The 26,301-nt window shown below is 35.6% G+C and overlaps 2 long non-coding RNA genes across 4 annotated transcripts in view; one reads left to right on the top strand and one right to left on the bottom strand.

The window, feature by feature from the left end:
• Positions 1-16,886, bottom strand: part of LOC129048250 (uncharacterized) — a 30,247-nt gene extending 13,361 nt beyond the window's left edge. For both annotated transcript variants that reach the window (XR_010141540.1, XR_010141539.1), the window contains exons 1-2: positions 16,748-16,886; positions 11,583-11,658 (exon numbers count right to left, since the gene is read on the bottom strand). This is a non-coding gene — a long non-coding RNA (uncharacterized LOC129048250). The remainder of the gene's footprint in view (positions 1-11,582; positions 11,659-16,747) is intronic.
• On the top strand, positions 16,755-26,075 carry LOC129048251 (uncharacterized). Of its 2 annotated transcripts, XR_010141541.1 has the most exons (5): positions 16,755-17,018; positions 17,955-19,038; positions 21,522-21,639; positions 22,683-22,753; positions 24,424-26,075. It is a non-coding gene; the product is annotated as an uncharacterized LOC129048251 (long non-coding RNA). The 2 variants fall into 2 exon arrangements; XR_008510448.2 differs by lacking the exon at positions 24,424-26,075 and having other exon boundaries at positions 22,683-22,923.
• The last annotated feature ends 226 nt before the right edge of the window (positions 26,076-26,301 follow it).

Raw genomic sequence — 26,301 nt, 5'->3', positions numbered from 1 at the left:
TCTGACAACTCTGTGAGGACCATATACTTAGAAAATTAGACTATTCAGATGAATACAACTCTCTGTAATCAGGAAGGTGTGAGAAATGGCAAATAAAAATTGATCACCTGAAATGGGGGAATGGAGAGATTCATTTTGACATGTGCATTGCCCCAGTTCTCTTGTGGGGCTTGATAAAGCATTTCCCGATGACCCCCTTGATGACCTGAATGACTGCAATAGGGCACTCTCTCTCAGCTCGAAAGTCTCCCAAGACATCCTGAAGTAGGATGCGTGCTTGAGACTCCAAAGTGGAATTTCCAAACTCTCCTTTTTCTAATCAAATTGTCTATATGGCTCAGGTTCTAGAGAAAAAAAAAAAAAAAACCAACTCTGGACAAAGTTAACTAGTGATTTTCAATTTATTATCAGTGATTCAGTTTTATGCCTTCAAAGGTCTGATAATGAGATTGACTTTTGTGTCAGGGTCTTAGAGACCATAAGTAGCAGTGAAAACAAAAGTTTTATCTCTGCACCGACCTTGGCTTATCCAAACTCAGGCCAACATCCCCAAAATGAGACTCATGGCTATAGCACATCCAGAGAGAGCCATCTTATTACAGAAGATCTCTAGTTCTTAAAAAAATATATCAAAGCCTCTTTCAGCTCTGGTTCTACATGTAAGGAGCTTGGGAGTTGCTATTGTATTTTAATAACAAGTAAAAAGCCAAACTGACTAAAAAATCAAACTCTTCTTGGATCTGTAAAAGGAATAAGGACACAGGGCAAATGGCCGCTCTCAAGACTGAAGAGACAAACAGGCAAATACAGGAAATCACGGCTTGCCAAAGCAGAGGCCCACAAGTGGAAACCACCACAGGAAGGAAAAGCTGAACTGCAATTGATGAATCTCAATGCAGACAAACCTGAGAGTTAAAAACCCTAGGGGGATCCAGGCATAGATTGTCCCCCAGAATATTGTGAAATATACCACCGGGAGCTTGACAATGTTCTCACAGTAAACATCAGGAAACAGTCCTCTTGTGCTTCCGCAGGGGAAGGAGAAAAGGAACCATTCTGAAATGTGCCAAAATATTTTTTCTTAACAAGTCCTGTGCTGTCGGGAAAAACTAGTTAACTAGAGCCTATCCTACTGGGGTAGTATCAAAGCCTAACAGACCAGGGGATAGAAATATCAAATTCTGGTAACCTTTAGACTTCCATGTGTGAGAAAGGAACTACTCAACTCCAGCCCACTCTAGTCATTCTGTCCCACCTAAAGAAGTAGAAAAAAAAAAACAAACTGAGAAACACTTGTGAAGTTCACAGTCCAGAGGCACAGGCTTACTAAAACGCTAAGACCTAAATCCTAGAACTAGAGAATGCTTCCCTTCTCCCCACACCCTACCACCACATTACTAAAGGCCTATTTAGGGCAATTCCTTTTACCTGTTATGTTACATCCAGCTATCAGGAAAAAAACACAAGGAATATCAAAAGACAAAGAACACAATTTAAAGAGACACAGAAAGCATTGGATCCAGACATGACAGGGGTATTGAAATTATTATACTGGATATTCAAAACAACTATGATCAATATACTAAAGGCACTAATGGATAAAGCAGACAGCATGCAAGAACAGATTAGCAATGTAAACAGAGAGATGGACATCCTGAGAAAGAACCGAAAAGAAATGCTAGAGATAAAAAACACTGTGACAGAAATAGAGAATGCCTTTGATGGGCTCATTAACAGACTGAACACAGCTGAGGAAGGAATCTCTGATCTTGAGGATATTTCAATAAAAAACTCAAAAACTGAAAAGCAAAGAGAGCAAAGACAGAGAGAAACAGGACAGAATATCCAAGGACTGAGCAGCAACTACAAAAGGTGAGATTTATATATAATGGGAATACCAGAAGAAGAAGAAAAAGAGAAAGAAACAAGAAATATTTGAAATATAGAATTCCATACCCTGCAAAATTAACCTTCACAAGTGAAAGAGCAATAAAGACTTTCTCACACAAACAAAAATTAAGGAAATTATTGTCAGTAGATCTGCTTTGTAAGAATTGTTAAAATAAGTTCTTCAGAGGCAAGGAAAATAATATAGGCCAGAAACTGAGATATACAGAAAGGAAAGAAGAACATCAAAAATGGAATAAGTGATGATAAAATGAAACTTTTTCTTAATTGACCAAAGAGATAACATTTTTTTCAAAATAATAACAACAATGTATTTTATTATGTATGCTTATGTACATAGCACATATGCACATAACACATATGTGTTATATGCATGTTAATGCATATATATACATATGTGTATATATATATGCTTTTCATGCTTCATATAAGTGAGATGAATAAGAGCAATGACATAAGAGATAGGAGGGAATAATTAGGTTTTTAAAATTATTATTATTATATTTTTGCACTACCTGTGAAATGGCATAGTGTTATTTGAAAATAAATTTGGATTCATTGAAAATATGTATTGCAAACTTTAGGGCAATCACTAGAAAAAGAAAAAAAGCAATATAACTGATATGCTAACAAAGGAGAGAAAATGGAAACACATAGAATGCCAATTAAAACTACAAAAGGCAGAAAAGGATCAGAAGACAAAAAAAGGAATAAAGAAAAAGGACAACAAATAGAAAACAGTACCAAGAATGGCAGACATTAATTCGACTGTATCAATAATCACTTTGAATGTCAATGGTCTGAATGCACTATTTAACAGACAGTTTGTCAGACTGAATTAACAAATAAGGCCCACTTATGTTATCTACAAGAAACCCTGTTTATATAAAATTACATATAGATTAAAAGTAAATGGAAAAAATATATACCACGGTAACATTAATGAAAAGAAAGCAGGAATATCTATATTTCAGACAGAGGAGACTTCAAAGCATGAAAAGTTATCAAAGATAAAGAAGGGCATTACATAATGATAAAGGGGTCAGTATTCCAGGAAGACATAATAATTCTTAATATGTATGCACCTAACAACAGAGCATTAAACTTCATAAAGAAAAAAATCATACAACTCTAAGAAGAAATAGATGAATCAACTATCATAGAGACTTTAAGACCCTTACATCAGAAACAGACAGCTCCAGCAAGCAGAAGTTCAGCAGGAGCATAGTTGAACTCAACAGCATCATCAACCAACTAGATATAATCAAATTATATGGAATACTTTATCAAAAAACAAGAGGAAACACATTCTCAAACTTATATGAAACATTTACCAAAATAAGGCTACATTCATGGCCATAAAACACATGTTGACAAATGTAAAAAAGATAGAAATAATGCAATGTCTGTTCTCAAATTACAGTGTAGTTAGACTAAAAATCAATAACAGAAGGATAACTGAAATATCCCGAAATATGTGGCAATTAGACAATACACTTCTAAATAACATGTGGGTCAAAAAATAAATCCCAAATATTTAATTTTGAACTAAGTGAAAATGGGTATACAGCTTATCAAAATTTGTAGAATGCAGCAAGAACCATGCTTAGAGGAAAATTTATAGTGTTAAATGCATATATTAGAAAAGAAGAAAGATCCAAAATCAACAATCCAGGGTTCCACCTTAGGAAACTAAATTAATAAGAACAAATTAAACCCAATATAAGCAGAAGAAAAGGAATAATAAGAATTAGAACAGAAACCAACGAAATTGAAAATAGGAAATCAATAGAGAAAATGATCAAAACCAAAAGCCCATTCTCTGAAATGATAAATAAAATTAATGAATCTCTATCCAGGCTAACTTAAGAGAGAGAGAGATAGAACACAAATTACCAATATCAGACATGCAAGAAGGAACATTACTACAGATCCTACAGACATAAAGAGCTAATAAAACACTATGAACAACTTTATGCTCACAAATTTTATAATCTAGATGAAAGGGACCAATTCCTTGAAAGACAATTTTTAAAAACTCACACAATACTAAACAGACAATCTAAGTAAGCTTATGTCTCTTAAAGCAATTGAATAAATAATTAATATTCTTTACAACAGAAAGAACCATGCCAAAAGTGGCTCAGTGGTGAAGTCTACCAAACATTTATGAAAAATAAATATCAATTTTCTACAATCTCTTTCATAGGATAGAAGCAGAGGGAATAAATCCTATCTCATTATATGAGTTCAGCATTACTGTGCTACTAAAACTAGACAAAGACATTACAAGAAAACTACAGATCAATAATATCTCTCATAAACATAGACACAAAAATTGTCACCAAAATATTAAGAAATAGTATTCAATAATATAAAAAAATAATTATACAACACAAATTAAAGGAGTTTATCCCAGTTATGCAAGGCTGGTTCAATATTCTAAAATCAATTAATGTAATTATCATATCAATTAACTAAAAAATTACATGATCATATCAGTAGATGCAGGAAAAGCATCAGACAAAATTCAATACCCTTCCATGATTTCTTTAAAAAGTGTTGGGGGGAGGGGTGAGTCAAACAGAAGTACAGGAGACCTTCCTTAACTTGATAAAGAATATCTACAAGAATCCTATAGCCAACATTGTATTTAATGGCAAGAAACTTGAAGCTTTCTCACTAAGAATGGGACCAAGGCAAGGATGCTTCCTCTTACCACTCATTTTCAACATTTTACAAGATGTTGTGGCTAATGTAATAAAACAAGAAAAATAAAATGAAAAGCATACTGATTGAGGAGGAAAAAATAAAACTGTCTTTGTTAGCAGATAACAGAATCATCTATGTAGAAAACCTAAAAGATACAAAGTTAATATACAAAAGTCAATATTATTATTACTAAAAATACAAAAATTATCCAGGCATGGTGGCATGCACCTGAAGTCCCAGCTACTTAGGAAACTGAGGCAGGAGAATCACTTGAACCTGGAAGATAGTGGCCGCGGTGAGCCAAGATCACACCAATGCACTCCAGCCTGGGTAACAGAGCAAGACTCCATCTCAAATAATAATAATAATAATAATAATAATAATCTTGATGAATTTTAATGAATTTAAATATCATTTAAATTAGCATCTTCAAAAATGAAAACTTAGGTATAAATATAAGACGTACAAGATCTATATGAGTAAACCTACACAACTTCAATAAATAAAATCAAAGAACTAAACTAATGGAGAGATATACTATGTTACTAAGAAGACTCAATAATGTCAAGAGGTTAGTTCTTCCCAACTTGATCAATAGATTCAATGAAATCCTAACAAGTTATTTTGTGGATATGGATAAATATTTTAAAATTTGCTGGGTGCAGTGGCTCATGCCTGTAATCTCAGCACTTTGGGAGGCCAAGGCAGGCAGATCACGAGGTCAGGAGTTCGAGACCAGCCTGACCAACATGGTGAAACCCTGTCTCTACTAAAAATACAAAAATTAGCCAGGCATAGTGGCAGGTGCTTGTAATCCCAGCTACTCAGGAGGCTGAGGCAACAGAATTGCTTGAATCTGGGAGGCAGAGGTTGCAGCGAGCCAAGATCGTACCATTGCACTCCAGCCTGGGTGATAGAGTGAGACTCCATCTCAAAAAAAAAAAAAAAAAAAAAATTCTAAAATGTATATGAAGAAGCAAAAGATTCAGAATAGCCAATACAGTATTAAACTATATTAAAGGAGAAGAACAAAGTTAGAAGACTGACACTACTAACTTTAAGATTTACTATAAAGCTCAAGTAATCAAGATAGTGTAGCACTGGCAAATGAATAGACAAATAGATAAATGGAACAGAACAGAAAGCACAGAGATAGGCCCAAATAAATGTAGTCAATTGGTCTTTGATAAGCAAAGGCAATACAAGGGAGAAAAGCGTCTTTTCAACAAATGGCACTAGAAAACTGGATATCCACATGCAAAAGGATGAATCTAGACACCATCCTTCCAACCCTTCACAAAAAGTAACCCAAAATGGATTACAGACATAATTTAAAATTAAAACTGATAAAACTCCTAGAAGATAACAGGAGAAAACCTAGATGACATTGGATATGGAAATAACTTTTCAGGTACAATACCAAAGGCATGATCCATGAAAAAAAACAATAAGATGAACTTCATTAAAAGTTAAATCTTGTTCTCTGTGAAAGATACTGCCAAAAAAATGAAAAGACAAACCACAGACTGGGAGAAAATATTATGAAAAGGCACATCAAATAAAGGAATATTATCCAAAATTTACAAAGAAATCTTAAAAACTCAAAAATAGGAAAACGAATAGCCTGATTAAAAAATGGGCAAAATACTCTAACATGTACCTCACCAAATAATACGATACACAAATAGCAAATAAGCATATGAAAATATGTTCCACATTATATAGCACCAGGGAAATGCAAACAAAAACAACAATGAGCTATCACTCTATACCTTCAGAAGGTCAGCATCTGCAACACTGACAACAAATGCTGACATGGATGTGGAGCAACAGGAACTCTCAGTCATTGCTGATGGAAATGCAAAATGGTACAGCCATTTCAGAAGACAATTTGGTGGTTTTTTACAAAACTAAACATAAACATATTCTTACCATATAATCCAGCAGTCATGTTCATTGATATTTAATCAAAAGAACTGAAAACTTATGTTCATCCTAAAACTTGCACACGAATGTTTAAAGCAACTTTATTTATAATTGCCAAAACAAGCAACTGAGATGTTCTTTAGTAGGTGAATGGATATATAAACTGTGGTACATCCAAACAACAAAACATTATTCAGTGCTTTAAAAAAAGAAACAAACAAGGAAAAAATATATATATCAAACCATGAAAAGACCTGGAGGGACCTTAAAAGCATATTACTAAGTAAGATAATTCAATCTGAAAAGCCTATGAACTATATGATTCCAACAATAAGACATTCTGGAAAAGGCCAAACTATGGAGATAGTAAAAAGATTAAGTTGGGCGTGGTGGCTTATGGCTGTAAGACCAGCACTTTGGAGGCTGAGGCAAGAGAATCACTGGAATCCAGGAGTTTGAGACCAGCCTGGCCAACATAGCAAGACCTTGTCTGTACTATTAAAAAACAACAACAAAAATTAGCTGAGCATGGTGGCACATGCCTGTAGTCCTAGCTATTTGGGAGGCTGAGGCAGCAGCATCACCTGAGCCCAGGAGTTAGAGGATACAGTGAGCTATGATCATGCCACTGCACTCCAGCCTGAGCAACAGAGCCAAACTTTGTCTTAAGTTAAAAAAAAAAAAAAAAGTCAGTGGTTGCCAGCAGTTGGGTGAAGGGAAAGATGAATAGGTGGAACACAGAGGATTATTAAGGCAGTGAAAATACTCTGTATGATACTTGAATGATGCATACATATCATTACATATTTGTTCAAACCCATAAAATGAACACCACCAAGAGTGAGTAAAATATGGACTGGGTGATTATAATATGTCAATGTAGTTTCATCAGTTGTAACAAATGTACCACCCTGGTAGGTGATGTTGATAATTAAGGAGACTGTGAATGAGTCAGGGCAGGAGATATATGGGAAATCTCTCTAGCTTTCTCTTATTTTTAATTTTGATTTTGCTGTGAACCTAAAATTTCTCTAAAAATTAGTCTTTAAATTGTTAAATTATATATAATATATATTTTATATAAGTTATATAATATATATTATATTTTTTATATATTATATATTTTGTATATTTTATATATTATATATGTACATGCACATACACACATATAAAGCAAAGGCTCTACAAATAGCTAAAACAATCTCAAAAATGAGTAAAGTGGAATAATGCACTATACCTAATTGTAATTTAGCTACAGTAAACAAGGTGGAGTGCTATTGGTGAAAGAGTAGACATATAGATCAATGGAACCAAATAGAAAACTCAGAATTAGACCCCTGCAAATATTACCAACTTATTTTTATAAAAATGAAAAAAATCAGCAGAGGAAAGGTGGCCTTTATAACAAATGATGCTGCAGTAATTGGGCAACAATGACCAAAAAACAACAAAGAAACAGCTTAACCAAAACCTCACACATTATTCAAAAATTTTCTCAAAATGGATCATTAACTTACATGTAAAATATTCTAAAATGTAAAACTATAAATCTCTTAGAGAAAAACATAGAGGAAATTCTTCAGAATATACGACAGAGCAAAGAGTTTCCAGTTTTGACACACAAGAAAAGATCATTAAAAATAAAAATTAATAAATTAGATCTCATTAAAAACTTTTGCTATGCAAAAAATCCTGCTAACAGGAATGAAAAATAAGCTATTGACTGGGAAAAAATATTTGCAAGCCACTAGTAAAAGATGTCTAGTATTAAGAAGATACATAAAATTCTCAAAAGTCAACGATAGAAAACAAACAATCCAATTAGAATATAAGCAAAATACACTCAGACATTTCAACAAAGAGTATATAGAAATGGCAATAATTAAATGGAAATATATTGAAGATAATTAACCATCAGAGAAATGCACATCACAACCATGATGAAATATCACTGCACACATATCAAAATGGCTAAAATAAAAAATAGTGATCCCAGGAAATGCTGGCAAAGCTTCAGAGAAACAATCACTTACACATTGCTGATTAGAATGGAAAATAGTTCACTGTCTCTTACAATGCTAAACATGCAACTACCTACAACTCAGCAATTGTACTCCTGAAAACATGAAGGCATATGTTTATGCATTACTAGTGGAATTGCAAAACCTTTAAGACACTCTAAAAAAGTTTGGTAATTTCTTTAAAAAGTAAACAAGCAATTACTATGTGACCCAGCAATTGACCTCTTGGTCATTTATCCTAGGGAGATGAAAACTTATGTTTACATAAAAACTTATACATGAATATTCATAACAGCTTTATTTGTATTAGCCCAAACTGGAAACCATCTAACTATACTTCAATGGGTGAATGGTTAAGCAAATTCTAGCACATCCACAGCATGGACTACTAATCAGCAATAGAAGAAAGCATGCTGCAGAGTTCACATAACTTGAGTGAATCCCCAGAGAATTAGGCAATGGAAAGAAAGTAAATTCCAAAAGTTATAGATTGTATGAGTCTATTTATATAAAAATGTTAAAATAGTAACATTTTGGAAATAGAGAAAAGATTGTAGCTTGTCAGGAATTAGGGAAGGGAGTGGAGAAGGTGGGAGAAGGAAGGTAGATATGGCTACAAAAGGGCAACAGATGGGATACTTGTGGTGATGGAACTATTCTGTATCTTAACTATGATGCCCAATACAGCAAATCTATCTACATGATGAAATTGTATATGAGTTTAATGACTTTTTTTTCCTACACAATAATCAACACAAGAGCATTCTCAAACCTCTTTTAGACCTGTCAGGTTAGTTTGTTGACAGATATCTAGATGAACTTTCTTTTCCAAATAAGTTATTCTCTGTGAAAGCATTTTGAAACTGCTTATAATGTAGTACTAGTAAGATTACTTCTCTGATACAAATATGGAATTTGTTCTCCATAATAGAATATTCAAACCTGTATATCCTGTTGTCTATTTCAATAGTTTTAACGATCATCTTTTTTTTTCACATTTGTTACGTTTGCTGGAAAATACCTTCACGCTTACGAGGATTCAAGTGTCCTTCAGAGTCCTCCTTAACAAATATGTCCATACCATCAAAATGTTGCTAAAAAATGTTGTTGGCATATGACATTGAACTAGATAAATATTTCCAAGAGGATGTACTAGTTAGTAGATTATTTTGTTAATGCTAAATTAGGATGATTTTTCTCTGTAAATGTTTTTCTTTGAAAAATATTTAAAAGCATCTATCCTGGCCAAGGCACTGGTAGGAGATAGAGATGTGGAGAGTAGATAAAGAAATAAACCAAGAAAGGATCTCTTCCTTAATTAAATCAGTTTAATAGTGGGGATAATGATTGTAAATATATAATTATAATAATACAATCATCGTGCTCAATAGCTACAAAAAAGGCTGTATCCCACTTTCTCATTATCCCTGGTCCCTTCCCTGTGGACTGCACAGTGTGCTTTACTAGTTAACAGAAATGAAAAATTGCTTATGGATTTCTTCACCAGCTCTACACCTTAAGAAAATACACTGATGATTGGTAATTCTGTCTGCCTGCCCTCATGCCTGACCCATTCTCCACCTATCTTCGATCTACTTTGTGTCCACCCGGGACTGACATTGAGGCCAACCTTGACATCTCTGGGCTCCCATCCCTGTGGCTTTTAATTGGTGTTAATAAGGCAACAGAAGGCACTGGCAGGAGATCAGAGCTAACGAGGAGAAAGATTTCAGGGTGATGGTCCTCCCCCACAGTACACACACACACATACATACACACACACACACTCTCATTCCTCCTTGTCTAAGCACAAAGAATCTGGTAATTGTTATGACACTGTGTCTACTAGAATTGAGTGCAGCCTCCTTTCCACAGCTTCAGCTTTCAGCTCTTACCTGAATCTGGTAACTCTATTTCCTGTCCTTGCCCTTCAGGTAGATGGTGATAATGGCTTCTTGCTCTGATTAGTTCCAGGGTAACTCGGTAGCACTTGGTGGTTTCCTTAACCTTGTCTATCCCTCTGTAATAGTCCCTTCCTCGGATTGCCTTCAACATCCCAGCTAAATGTACTTAATAGATAGGACCTAATCAATACACCTGGGATTATGCCTGTAGTACAAAATTGGAAAGGAAAAGTGATAAATGGCATACGGATTAGAGAACTGCTCAGGTTCAGTGGAGTAAGACATCTTTTCTAGCTAGCAGATTAGAGTGAACTTCATGGATGAGAGGCAGTCAAGACAGACAAAGGTTAATTCTCTACCTTTCTAATGAGAAATATGGGGTTTTCTCCTGTGCGTGCATGCATAGATTTGAACTATGCAGAAAGAAAAAAAAAAAAAGAAAACAAACAAAACAGAATATTGCTCCTGGAAAGAACAACTAACTGTGGGTTACAGAGTTTGCCTTTCTGATGAACCTGTGAAATGTCAGCATCTCTCTCTATGTGAGCCTGATTGGAATGCTCCTGTTGAAATGTCATGGGGCAAGCTGCATCCACAGTGGGAGGTGGCATGGCCTTAGCTGGGACTGTGCCGGGCTTCAGCAGCACCATGTGCAGAGGCAAGCCACTCTGAGCTCAGATAGAGAAGCAAATCTACCCTCCTTTCTCTCTCTGCATCTCCTCACCCTTATTTCTCCTGTAACCCTGCATCTCTGCCTCTCATAAACAGCACATATTTTGCAAGCAGCATGAGAGCAGCGGGAGTGGTGGGGAGACTTTTCTCTTTTTAAAGATCAAAACATTTTGCTCCTACTAAGAGGAATTAAAATGATATTTAAAAGGAGTTAGCACAATGGTCAGGAAGAATTGCATCATGCCACAGAGTTATATAGGCCATTGGTCATTCCTCTTATTTTAATTTCCTCGCTCTGGCAAGCTCCAGGGCTGAGGCCCCATTCAGCACTCAAATCATGGTAATTCCACAAACACCTGGAGAGAAAACAGGAAGTAAAAATCTCAAATAACTGTTCCCAGGAGAGCTGGGCCTTCTGGCCCTCCTTCTGTTTTCTTACCTCTTGCTCTCTCTTTTCTCTTCCCTTCCTCTTTCTCTTTCCATCCACAATTCCTTCTCTCTTTTCTTTTTTCAGTCTGCTTATGTAGGAATAGGAGAGGGGAATTACAGTCATTATTTAAAATGTACCTTGGATGGTAATCAAAGCTAGAATTATTTCTAATGAGATATTGGAAGAAACAATACAAAACAACTGAATTGCTCTATAAAATTTAAAATGTTAAGGCAGTCTTACTTGGGCTTGTGTTGCTGAAGCCCTAAGACATTAAGGCATCTGAAGCTGGAGAAAAGGTCCCCATCATCCCATTTTCAAAGAAATTTGGGATCCACGGCTGTAATGAGGTCATATAATGGATTAGTGTGGCTCTTTTCCTTGTGTGTTCTCTACCTTCAAATTGGTTACTTTACAGGGGAGCCATTAGATCAAAGAATGTGTATTAACTAAGTCACCACCTCCAGGAAGCCTTGCCTGATGCCTCTTCCTCATCCAGGGACATCTATTATATTGCATGTCAACCTCTACTGCAACCTGCCTGTTTGCCCACTTTCCTCCCTCTCTAGACCTAAGTTCACCCAGGCAGGGACTGTATTGCATCCCCTCGGGATTCCTACTCACGGGCCAATGGATTCAGTGAGAACTCAGTGATTCCTGTTTAGTAAATAATTTATTAATAAACTGAAAGATACCTATCTGCAAAAAAAAAAAAGGCAGTTTTTTGGATGTTTTTATCTCTTCCTTGTAGATAGAATCAACCCAGCACTCATTCAGTCTCTGCTCATGTCCTTATATTGCAAGATCTTACCATCACTCTGCAGAAAACTTTCAGAGAAATGTCAAGGGTTGCAGAACAAAGTCTCATCTCCTAAATTTGGCAAACAACAATTCCATGAAAACCCCTGCCAAATTCATCATGATCAGCACTCAGACATCCTGCCTGGTCATCTGTACTTCAGCCAAGTGAAACTATTATAGTTCTCTCATTAGGCCTGCTCCCCCCACCTCCCTGTTATCCCGCCCCGTCCCCCTCCTTAGAAAGCCCTTCTCCTCCCCACTTTCTTAACTGGTCATCTCCTTTTTGCCTGTTGAAGTTCTCATCCTTAGCTCAAGCTCCTCCTCCCACTGTTTCCTGCCCCCACTGTGATAGGGCTTCTCTGCAACCACAGATCATGTTCTCTATACAACTCCCAATGCTTATTGCACTGGGCTGTAAACAAGACTTGGTCTGTCTGTCTCTCCTCACCCTCCATCCTCCAACCACACACATGCAACCACTCAAAATGATTTGACAGTGAGTCAGCACTGCACATTGCTTGGAAGGGAGATACTGCCCAACATGTGTTAACCAAATAAATGAATGAATAACCCAGCCAAGAAAGGCGAGCAAAGATGTCAATTTTGTCTTCAATATTGGTTTTTTGCACTGTGTTCTTATCATAATGCTAATATATGGTCATTATATTAAAAATAGTAATTATTATAGTAGGTGTTATTCCCCACCCACGCTTATCTTTATCAATTAGGAAGGCAAAATAGAGCCTCATTGTTTACATTTGTGTTTTTATTATAAGTGAGATTAATTTTTTTCTCTAAAGTTTAATGTCTATTTGTAGTTTTTACTGAATGATCTACTTGTTTTTTATCCATTTTTATTGGAGTATTCAATCTGTTGATTATTCATATATGAAAATTCTTCCTATATAAAATTAATAACTATTTTTATCACATTTTCAAATAGCTTTTAAAGCTTACTTTATTCCTTTTATTTTTGTTTATTTTTGCTTGGTTAGTGAGACATAAATATTTTTAACTGTTGGTAGGCAAATATATCAATATTTTTAATATGATTTCTGCCTTTGAATTTATTTATAGAAAGGTTTTCTTTTTTATTTGTTTCATTTTTAGATTTCATTTTTTAATCTTTCTGGAATTTATTTTGGCAGAGAGTATATAATTTCTCCACAGAAATAACTAATTGTCCCAGCATGATTTATTGAATAATTCATAATTTCTCCTTTATTTGAAATGTCACACTTATCAGATGCTAATAAACATTTTAGTTTATATATATACATGAGGTCGTTGCTTGCCTATCAAAATATGGTTTTAAATGTTTATATACATGAGGTCATTGCTGGGCTTTCAAAATCTGGTTCCATTGAAAAAGATATTTTTCCTTCAACACAGCACTGTAAGAATTCAGGTTATTTTCTTAAGATTATTTTATCTTACAAGACATTTTCATACTTGGCGATGTGAATCATATTTTACCTTCTCCCTCTTGTCTCCCATTTATTCTTCTAATTATTTTCTTAACCTATTCTCCAAGATTTACCCTTTATATGAAATATAGGATGTGTTTTGAAATTCCAAAACAAAAAAGTTATATAAAACATTGATTAAAATAAAATAAATGCTTTAAATGAACCGAAAAACATAACACTATTATACTTCTGAGTACATCTCATTTTATATTCCTACATAAGGTTTTAAAAGCTATTTACAGCATATACCTGATAAAGTTTATTCCAAAATATGGAATATTCTCTGCAGATTTTATGAAAGGGGCCTCTTCTCCCCCATATTAATTTTCTATTGCTGCTGTAACAAATTACCGGAAACGTAATAACTTAAACCAAATTTATTCTTATGGTCATGGAGGTCACAGTCCAAAATGGTTTTCACTGGTGTATTAATCAAGGTTCCCTAGAGGGACAGGACTAATAGGGTAGATGTATATATGAAAAGGGAGTTTATCAAGGAGCATTGACTCACGCAAACACACAGTGAAGTCCCACAATAGGCCATCTGCAAGCTGAGGAGCGAGGAAGCCAGTCTGAGTCCCAAAACCTCAAAAGTAGGGAGGCCAACAGTGCAGCCTGCAGTCAGTGGATGAAGGTACAAGAGTCTCAAAGCTGAAGAACTTCGATTTCAATGTTCGAGGGCAGGAAGCATCCAGCATGGGAGAAATATGTAGGCTGGATGGCTAAGCCTCTCTAGTCTTTCCACATTCTTCTGCCTGCTTTTATTTTAGCCATGCTGGCAGCTGATTAGATGGTGCCCATTCAGGTTGAGGGTGGGTCTGTGTCTCCCAGTTCACTGACTCAAATGTTAATCTCTTTTAGCGACACCCCCACAGACACACCCAGGAACAATACTTCGAAACCTTTGATCCAATCAAGTTGACGCTCAATATTAACCATCACAACTGGCGTGAAGTGCCATGGCCCCTCTGAAGGCTCCAGGGGGAAGATCCCTTTCCTAGCCTTTTCCGGGTTCTTGAGCTGCATTTTTTGCATTGCTGGTCTTATATGGCCACTTCCTCTGTCTTCAAAGTCAGTGAGATTGCATTTTATAATCTCTGTCTCTGTCTTCCTGCTCCTGTCATCACATCATCTTTTATAGTAAACTCTCCTTCTGCTTCCCTCTTATAAGAACATTTAGGATTACATTTAGTGCCCATGTAGATAATCCAGGATAATCTCCTCATTTTAATATTTCTAATTTAATCTTACATGCAAAATCTCTTTTGTCATATAAGGTAACAATAATAGGTTCTAGGGATTAGGACTTGGGTATCTTTGGGATCATTATTCAACCTATGACCAACACCCAGTACTTATGACTTGAAGTACATTTTAAATTTAGTCTAATGGTTTTCTAGATAGATGATTAAAGCAACTAGAAATACTGAAAGATTTTGTCTCCCTTAAGAAATTAAACTTTTTATTTTCCCTATCATTTTGTATTAGGTATAACTTTAAGGAAAATAAGTAATACAGGTAACAGTGGGTATCTTTTCTTACTCTTGATTTTAATGTAAATTCCTCAAGTGTTTCACCCACAGCTTATAATTTTTCAAAACCATTTAAACTTTCATTTTATTAATGTTGTATTATTGCATTCTCATATTAAAATAAAGGGATTAGAAATGAACTCAGATTGAAATTTTCAGATGCATTGCTCTTCACTGACCCTCTGCCTTGATTTCTATAATATTGTACTTTTGAAAAGCCAGAAAAATTACCTATTGTTTTTGTGTGGCCAGACCTCATCCTCTGACTCATTCTTTGAAAATATCTAGTGCCCCTTTCTTATACACCATTCACTCTTTTAGGTCTTAGAAATGTCAAGGAAAACAAAACCACTAGAGTCAGAAGAAGAGGTGGTCATCTGGTCGGGCATGGTGGCTCACACCTGTAATCTCAGCACTTTGGGAGGCCAAGGCAGGTGGATCATGAGGTCAGGAGTTCGAGACCAGCCTGTCCAACATGGTGAAACCCCATCTTTACTAAAAATACAATACAAAAATTAGCCTGGTGCAGTGGTGGGCTCCTGTAATCCCAGCAACTAGGGAGGCTGAGGCAGAAGAATCACTTGAACCTGGGAGGTGGACGCTGCAGTGAGCCAAGATCTCACCACTGCACTCTAGCCTGGGCGACAGAGCAAGACTCCATCTCAAAAAAGAAAAAAGAAAGGTGGTTATCAACAGATAAATGCCCATTATTAATAAATTGTGTTCAATGTTATGAAAGTAAAAATAGTTCATTAAAATAAATGGAAAAACAGCGAAGTAGGATGACAAAGTGACAAAGTAGATGATATACAGAACTGTGTATTTTGCTTTTCAAGGCATAAAGCCAACATAGATTAAGACAAGGCCTCTGGACAACACAGGATAAAAATTTATGTCATTTTTCCATGCTTATGGAGAAAAATAGACTTTGCTAGACAACTGTGAAAATTATTCTAATTTTATAGTTAAAAATCTTTTGGGAAAGGATCTATTTTTAAGAAAGTCTTGGGCTAGTCTCTTCTGTTTAGTTCCATGGCAAGAATGACATTAGATCAACAAAAAGATTTTCAGTATTATGCTACTCCACCACTCCAAAATGACTGTTACTGGGACAGAGGCTAGAAATAGAAAGATTGACTCCTTGTAAATAATGTATTTCTAGAATCAACTGTACTTGACCTTAATAGATATCTTAGGTACATTAGTTCCCCTTTATCCATAGTTTTGCCTTCCTTGGTTTCAGTTACCTGTAGTAAACTGCAATCTAACAATACTAAATGAGAGATTCCAGAAATAAACAATTCATGAGTTTGAAACTGCAAACCATTCTGAATAGTGTGATGAAATCTCATGTCACACTGCTTTATCTCACCTGGGATGTGAATTATCGCTTTGTCCAGTGCATCCATGCTGTATATGCCACCCACTCATTAGTCATCATCATCGCCTGCTCTTGACATCTAACCATCCATAAACATCATCATGGCTCTATCATCCAGGGTCACCAGAAGCCGATGATCCTCATTCTGAGGTATCGTCAGAAGGCCAACAGTAGTGCAGTGTTATGTCACAATGCCCATGTCATTTACCTCACATCTCATCACATAGGCATTTTATCATCTCACATCATCACAGGAAGAAGAGTGAGTACAGTAGTACAATAAAATATTTTAAGGGAGAAAAAAGAGAGATACTACATTCACATAACTTTTACTACAGTATATTGTTATAATTGTCCTATTTTGTTGTTAGTTTTTCATCTCTTACTGTGCCTAATTTATAAAGTAAACATTATAATAAGTATGTATATACAGAAGAAAGTATAGTGTATATGGAGTTTGCTACTATCCTCAGTTTCAGGCATGTACTATGGGTCTCAGAACATATCTCCAGCAGATAAGGGAAGGCTCCTGTTTCGGCAACTGTTCTGTTTTGTGAGATTAATGTATAGTTTCTCTTATCTCTTTACCTTTATTTGATTTTGATATCAGAGTAATACTTCATCTTAGCGTACTGTACTGTTTCTAAATTTTATATACTTGTCAAGCTTATTAGACATTTTTGAATAATGCATATTTTAGGCTCTTTCATGAAAACTCAGAATCAGAATCTCTGTTCTGGAGCCCTGAAAATATGCATTTTAAACATATTTCCCGATAATTATATGCACACTGAAGTTTGTGACCTATAGCTGTAGTGATTAATCCCAGTGGCTTCATAGTCTAAAAATTATTAATCATCTGACTTTTGAAAATATTCTTTATCTTAATTTACTCATTTATGAAGTAGAGATGAAAAATCTTGCAAAATAAGAGAGGTTTTAAGAATTATTTAAAATAATATTTGCAAAGAACATAGCTTGGACCAAGGTCTTTTTTCACAAATACTTCTTTTGATACTTTTAAAAATTGATTTCATATTTATAGCACTTGTGTTATTATAAGTCACTACCTAATTGGGTTCCAGGTTCATATTCACATTCAGTTCAGTTTTAATGTAACATAACAACTCTCAATTCAATTTTATTTATCTATTTCATGGCTAAAGAAATCCTTGAGTGTTTTGTTATTCTTTCACAGGGAGTACTCAAAGTCAGAATCGTTAGTGTTCTGAGTCAAGGAATATTTAACTGGATAATGGATTTAGAGATCTAGGATGTGATTTCGACTGCCCTTCCTGGAAAAGTCATAATGCCTCAGGCCATGGAAACAGAAAACTGGAACTGAGTTTCTCACATAAAGTTCTGTACCATCAAAGATCATTCTCATTGTGAAATGGGAAGTAGAATATTTTACCCGCCAGTCCTAAGGAAGCACCATCTATCTAAGTTCATTCATTTTATAAAGTAGAAGGTATAATATGGAAATGGAAAGGAGCAAAGAGATTCGCTGTCCATCTGGAGCCCTATGAGAATAGTGACACAGGAGGAATATCAAACCTTAGCCTATGCCAGGCCTGAAGGCACTGTCTGAATTTACAATACCTACCAGGTATGGGAATCTAAGTTATGAAATTAACATAAACATATTTGCACCATGATGAAAAAACTAAAGCATCTTAGTAGAGGCAAAAGGTAATCCTCTATTCTCCAGAAGGACACCTCCATGACGATGGAACTGGAAGACCAATGGAAAACATGCCCCAACAATGGCAAACTGCCTGTCAAACATCACAAATGACACAAAAAAAGAAATTTCTATAGGAGAGTCATAAGTTACAGCAAATATAGGAATAGGAACCCCAAGAACTAAAAAAATTGTCAATTCGTTGTTTCAAAGTACTGTAAATGTATTAATATCAACAACTAAAGAAGATAAAACATAAATAGAAGAACAAAAAAATGAAAAGACAATCAGAGGATATTTGAAAGAACCAAATAAAATTACAGAAATGAAAACAATAATCATTTGATGTGGGGAAAAAAGCCCTCAATGGACAGATTAAACAAAAGATAGGCACCTTTGATAAGATAAATAGTTAGAGCATGGATTTGAGGAAAAGTCATGTAGAGAGTAGAGTAGAGAGGTTATTAAACAGAAAAAAAATAAGAAAAAAGTTAGGAACATGGAAGACAGAAGAAAAGGCACCAAATTAAGTCAAATAGGTTTTCAAGAAACAAAAAATAACAGGAAATACGAAGATAATATATTTCAAAATATAATGGTAAAAAATTTTCTGGAATTGATAAAAGATAAACTCTTAGATTGAGGGACCACCCAAAATACCAAGAAGGATGGATTACAAATAGAAAATGTGGTTGATAGCAATTGTTGGTAAGAATGTGGGGAGTCCAGAACCCTTCTGCACTAAGTACATGTATGGCAAATTGGTATAGCCACTCTAGAAGATGGTCTAATATTATAATGTAAAATTAATTATAGAACCCAGTGCGAGTACAGAAACACTTTTAGAAGTATTCCTGTACTCTCTTTTAGAAGTATTTCTGACTTCTGCTTCTGGAACTACATATCATACCCACCCTCACTCTCAAAAAATATTCTTAAATTGGTCCCTAAGGGAACATTCAGAAAAGTGCTTTCCATAGTTATCTTTGGGTTAGTAGAGACTTGGAGGCAACCCAGGTGTTTGTCTCCAAAAGATAATTTAAATGTAGTGAATGGTAATTCCATTTTTGCCCTAGATAGAGCAAAGGAGCCCAGCATGAGGGTTTGACAAAATAGCTTAATCCACCATCAACAAGTAGAAGTTCCGTCACCATTTAACCTTGTCGCTTCCCCATTCTCTGGTCTTATTTCAAACATTCTTATTACATGAATTTTGAATCTTTTTATTTTACACTCCACTTTTCTCAAGCGCTCATGTTTTCCAACATTAATGGTTTTTATTTTTTTTTCCATCTGTGCTGTATTCTGGTTAATTGCTCATATGTTAATTCAGTTTATGATTCTCTCTTCATTTGTATCTAATTTGCTGTTTAAAGTGTTGATTGGATTTTTTATTCCAATGACTTTATTTTTCATTTCTGGAAATTTGATTAGCTTCTTTTTACAGATATTCCTTTTATAGTGTCTGTATTTTCATGGGATTTTAATTACTTTTAAAATATTTTGGTGATATTAAACTTAATTAGTTTGTGTTCTCTTTTTAATTGTTTTATTTTCACAGTGTTTCAGGCTTTAATATTTCTGTTAATTGAGTCTACTAACATTCCATTTTGGTGCATTGTTTAACTTTTTAAACAATAAAAATCAAAAAAGCTTTTATTGTAAGCTAATCTTTTTTTTACTGTAAAGATCTTTTCATAGCATAAATTATGAAACTGTCTGGGTAAAGAGATTTTGTGTTTATGATGGTAAGAAATTCTAGGGCTATCTGGCTATGAACACCCAGAATTGGTGTTCATTTTATTTTCTAAATATTTAGAATCCAAGATATCTTTTGGTAAACTGAATCAATATGAGAGGTTTTCGGACTCATAGAAAATTTTCTTATCCCACATTGCAGGCAGAGAGGAAATGAACAAAATATTTTCTTTTTTTTTTTTTGGTTTTTGGTTCTCTCTTCAATTTAGGTGTAATCCTCATAGGATTAAGGCTTTTCTTTTGGGTAATACAGTTTTAAATTTTCATCCCTGTGAATCAACATTTTCCTTTACTGTCCCTATAGGCATAAAGCCCCACTCTGTAGACCAGGGCTCTCAACTTGAGTACTGTTGACTTTTGGCATTACAGAATTCTTTGTTCTGGGTAGTTTTCTTCTGTACTGTAGAATGTTTAGCAGAATTCCTAGCTTCTACCCTCTACATGCCATTAACACCGTTCATACTATGCCACTCCCATAGTTGTGACAAACAAAAATTTGTCTGCGGATATTGCTTAAGTGTCCCCCTGCTTCAGGGCAAAATTATCTCTTAGCTACTTGAGAGGCTGAGGCAGGAGTATCACTTAAGAACCACTTTGGGCCGGGCCCAGTGACTCATGCCTGTAATCCCAGCACTTTGGGAGTCCGAGGTTGTTGGATCACCTGAAGTCAGGAGTTCGAGACCAGCCTTGCCAATGTGCTGAAACTCCATCTCTACTAAAAATACAAAAAAAAATTAGCCGGGTATGGTGGCTCTTGCCTATAATCTCAGCTACTTGAGAGACTGAGGCAGGGGAATTGCTTGAACCTGGGAGGCGGAGGTTGCAGTGAGGTGAGATCATGCCATTACACTCCAGCCTGGGCAACAAGAACAAGGTTCCATCAGGAAAAAAAAAAAAAAAAAAAAAAAAAAACAAGAAAACACCACTGATGTATGTTACTGATCTTTATCTCTTTCAATTGCTCAATCCTCCTGCCTTCCAGCCCCTCCCCACCATGAAAGCAGCACTGCAACAACTCCTCACACAATCATTTCAGTAATTTCCAGTTTATTCTCATTTTTCTGTCCTGGTACCTGAGAAATTTCTTTACAATCTAGCAATCTCAGCTATATAGTTTTTAAATGTTTGCTTAAATTTGTTGTGCATATCTATATGTTTCCAGTGAAAGAGTTTTTGAGTTATTTCAGCATAGCACTTATTGCACAAGCAGGAAGAAGTCCTCTGACTCTCCAAAGAGGATTCTCTTCAAAAAACCTGCTCTTTAAAAACCTGATGTAAACTCCTGATAACCCAATCAAATAATATGCCAATGGCAATTTTAAGCTTCAGGAATATCAACAACATCAAACATCAAATATCATCGCAAGCATCATTAAGTTATTGAGATTCGACCACGTGTAGAGGATGACTTTTCATCTTTAGTGTAAAGATCTTCTGAAATGTAGGTTGCACATATTTCTATTCATTTGTTACCATTCTTACAAAAGCACTACCAGGAATGTCAGAAAGACATTGTCTGAGATGGTTTGTTCCATCACCATGACCCTAATATGTATAGCCTATTTAAAAAGAGATAAAATGTTAATTTTTATTCTTATAAAGCATCTCTTTAATTATCAAAATATTTCTTCATAAATTCTTAGATAGTAAAAAATTTTATAATAATGAAGAGACTATTGGCTTTAGAGTTAGAACCCTAGGATCAAATTCTGACTCTCAATTGTGTGACCTGAGGCCATTTGCTTAACTTCTGTGAGCTTCAATCTCTTTTTCAGGTTACAATAATTACTGCTTTACTGAAAGTTTTATAGATTTAATAAGACAATGTTTATATATTCTTTACTAAAATATAATGAGCTGAGCACAGTGACTCATACCTTAATCCCAGTGCTTTGGGAAGCCAAGGTGAGAGGATCATGTGAGGTCAGGAATACAAGACCACCCTGGCAACATAATGAAACCCTGCCTCTACAAAAAAAATTTTTACATTAAGTGGGAGTGGTGGCGTGCACCTGTAGTCTTAGATACTTGAGAGGATGAGGCAGGAGTATCACTTAAGCCCAGAGGTATGAGGTTATGATGAGCTGATCATGCCACTGCATTCAAGACTGGATGACAGGGCAAGACATCATCTCTAAAAAAGTAAAAGAAAGAAGGAAAGAAAGAAAGAAGGAAAGAGGGAAAGAAGAATGGATTTTACAATCATAAAATATCACAATTTATAGATGAATCTATGGGAAATGATGAGTTTGAGGTTTTTCAAAATCACAGACACAAATAATGGACAAAATAAAAATTCAGACTTGTAAAATGATTAATCCGAATTCCTAACACTGGAGTTAGTGGCCTCTGCCCTTCACAGAAAGCTAGCTAGTCAAGAATCTGGTCATGTACAGGACAAACACCAGCTTTTCTCAAAATTCTCTGAGATGAACTAAGTCCGGCTTCCAAAATATGAGCCTTTAAATATTTGTTATTTTCTAGGTATAGCCGCCGGTCAAATTCCTCTAAAAGATCACTGCTATTTTGGAATTCTGTTGGAAACCTGATTTCAGGTACTTTGACATGATTCTGGGTTGTGTTGCTAAAATGTTTCAGGGTAATTATAGACATAATGCTATGTTATTTGTCAGGCAGAAAGAGAAATTCATCATACCTCATCATTTTTAGACTATTTGTTGATCAACCAGTGACTTCAAGGAGGGAGCATGAATTATCTGCAACTTTCTTTGAATTATTCAATACCTACCATGCATGATTCTAATTGTTTCAAAGGTATCTCCCTTAAAAATAAATGGCTTTTCAGCTAAACTTTTGCCCATGTCTTTGTTCGATATGCAACAGCTTTATAGCACTACTGAATTATAGAAGAGAAACTTACATTTATTGACAATGTATGTGTATATACAGACACACCCACATGAAATATATATGTATATGTGTATATTTATGTACACACATATGTAATCTATATATACACATAAATGTATGCATATCTACATATTCATATATGTATAAATACATACAGATACACAAAGCACAAACATACATACATATATATATATATACACACACACATAAATATATTCATAGCTCTTCTTCTTTTGAAAGTGATGAACATATTTTTCCACACAGGAAAATATTTTATAGTGAGCAAAATTGTGAATGTAATAACGATAACAAGGTAACATTATATAAGTGGAAGATACACTAGAAATCAGAGGAGGCAGAATCAGAAGGAAGGCTGTGGAGGGCACCCGTGTAATGAGATGGAGAAGAGAAAGCCTTGACTTCCCTCTAGAGGTTGGTGTATGCAGGTGTTTCTCCTCTGCACCTTTTTCTCTCATCCTTGTCCTAGGGCAGTTAGAGGAAGGCTGTTCCCCTAGAGAGAAAAATGTAGTATCAGGAAGAGAAGAAAACCTTTCCCTGTTTTATTTTAATTCCATTTTATTTTAATCCTTCTAAGTGTTTCTTAATGGCCATCTTGAAAAATGGCATAGGTAATAAGATTCCTACAGATTGATTAATAGTTCCTTAGAACACTCAAAATATCAAGACATTGCAGGAATTAAATTTAGCCATATCTATACTATATCCTAGGTCAAGCAGTGGCTGAACTCTCATTTTCCCATGTTTTTTCTTTCTTTCTTTCTTTTTTTTTTTTTTTTTCTTAGACGGAATCTTTCTCTGTCGCCCAGGCTGGAGTGCAGTGGTGTGATCTTGGCTCACTGCAGCCTCTCAGGTTCAAGCAATTCTCCTGTCTCAGCCTCCTGAGTAGATGGGATTACAGGCATACATCCCCACACTGGGCTAATTTTCATATTTTTAGTATAGACAGGGTTTCGCCATGTTGACCAGGCTGTCTCAAACTCCTGAACTCAGGTGATCCTCCGGCCTTAGCCTCCCAAAGTGCTGCGATTACAGGCATGAGCCACTGCTCCTGGCCCCCATTTCTTATAATACTTTACTACACGCCCAGCCAGAATTACAAGTCTAGGGTATACAATGGGTACCAGATAGCAACATAGAATCCCAGAAATATCAAATGTCACATTTTTTGTAATTCTATAAAACATGTTGTGAGCTCATTATCAATTCTATTATTCGGTAACACAGAGGGAGTAAATTCTAACACAGTGATTATATCCTTATCTTAATCCTGAAATATTTTAAAAGCTTTGTTTTTCTGCTTATATAATCCTCCTACTTTCTCCTGGCCATGTAGGAACTAAGCCAGAAGCCTCTTCACCATCAGCTAATGCCTGGTATGCAAATGAAACTGAGGTTGCTCCTTTAACACCTGTTAACATGGAGTACCCACCCTACCTTTCTTTTTCTTTTTTTTTTTTTTGTTTCTTTTCAAACTCCACGAAGATATTTTAAAAATTAGAATACCAAGATATCACTGACATTATTTAGACAATGCACTGAAGATCCCCCAAATAAACTGTGACTACTGAAGCAGCTTACAATCTTCAGTACAAATTCCATCATGAAGTAGGAATATTGAAAGAAGAAAACATGACAGTGCCTGGTGTGAACTCACTGTTGCATACCACAGAGCATGGTATTATCTGAGGAAACAAGGTGGTCAGGGGAATTATAAGAACAATAGCAAGTTTTTCGTGTTTTCATTTGTGTGTATCTCCAGCATCTGTTCATTCATCCTAATTGTCTAGAATCCACCTGTGAACTGACAGGAATTTACATAAACAATACATTGAGAATTTCTCCAATTATTTATTGCTACATAAAAACCACACTAAATTTTATGCCTTAAAGCAACAACTTATTATTTTCTCTCATAATTCTGTGGATTGACGGGGCCTAACTAGCAGCTACCATTTGGGAGACTTCAGTCAGATGACAGCTAATTTTATCTGAACATTGACTGGGATGGATAAAGACATGACTCACTCTGATGCAGGTAATCACCATTCTCACTGGGTAATCCCACTTGCCTGGAGGTCAGGTGGGATTGTTGCCCAGAGGACCCTCACATGGCCTCCTCATGAAGGTTGGACTTCTCACCTTATGGTGGCTGGATTGCAAAAATTAGAAGAGGCCCAGAAAGAAGCCTCAAAGCCTTTTATGACCTCACCTTGGAAATACAACATCACTTTCACTAAGTAGAATCATCAACAATCATTAAGACGGCCTAGATTTAAGAAGAGGTGAATTTGATTTCAGCTCTTGATGTGAGAAGAAGCATGCACAAAAAGGTAGAAGAACAAACTGATGGCAGACATGTTTGTACACTAGCTACCACAAAAGGTTAACTGTAGTTCCGATTTCCACACCTCGGAGAAACAATTTTTACTACTAATGCAAACTGACACCTCTTCATAACTAAAACACCAAATATTCAGGCAGAATCTTACAATGATGGTATCTCCTAATCCCCAGGTAATTCCTGAATTCCCTCACTTCCATTAACACTCAATCTATGGATTTCATAACATCTGATCTCCATTTCCATTGCGCAAATATTCTCATTGACCTCCAACCACCACTTTTAGCTTTTTGCACTTCTAGCAGCCTAATTGTAGGTTAAGTGGACAATGTCCAAGGATACAGCCTATTTTCATACACCAAATTTATCATGGGAAAAGCTGTAAGCAATTTCATGGTCTTGCATTCCTCAAACACATGCTCAAGCTGGCTTTTAAAAAATTTCTTCAACACAGTGGGATTCAACAATTCTTTTAGCTCTGAGCCACTGCTATTGAAAGTTGACTACATGGAAGAATAAATAAGATTTCAGAACCCTGTAAAACAATATATCCTTCTTATTACATGTGCTTCTCCCCAAAACATTGTTGTTTCAAAGCATTTAATATTCTTCCCTAGACCATGAATAAACCATGCTACTGAGTGAAAAATCTTTCTTCAACTCCTTTTATTTATGATTCCATTTCTTTTTTTGAGACCAGGTCTCACTCTATTGCCTAGGCTGGAGTGCAGTGGTGTGATCTCGGCTCAACGCAAACTCTGCCTCCTGGGTTCAGCCATTCTCCTGCCTCAGCCTCCCGAGCAGCTGGGACTACAGGCGCCTGCCACCATGCCCGGCTAATTTTTTTTTTTTTTTTGTATTTTTAGTAAA

The sequence above is a fragment of the Pongo abelii genome, chromosome 8 (assembly GCF_028885655.2).
Source record: "Pongo abelii isolate AG06213 chromosome 8, NHGRI_mPonAbe1-v2.0_pri, whole genome shotgun sequence".
In the NCBI taxonomy this organism is placed as follows: domain Eukaryota; kingdom Metazoa; phylum Chordata; class Mammalia; order Primates; family Hominidae; genus Pongo; species Pongo abelii.
The sequence above is the reverse complement of the archived record's forward strand: the minus strand, read 5'-3'. Positions and strand labels throughout refer to the sequence as shown.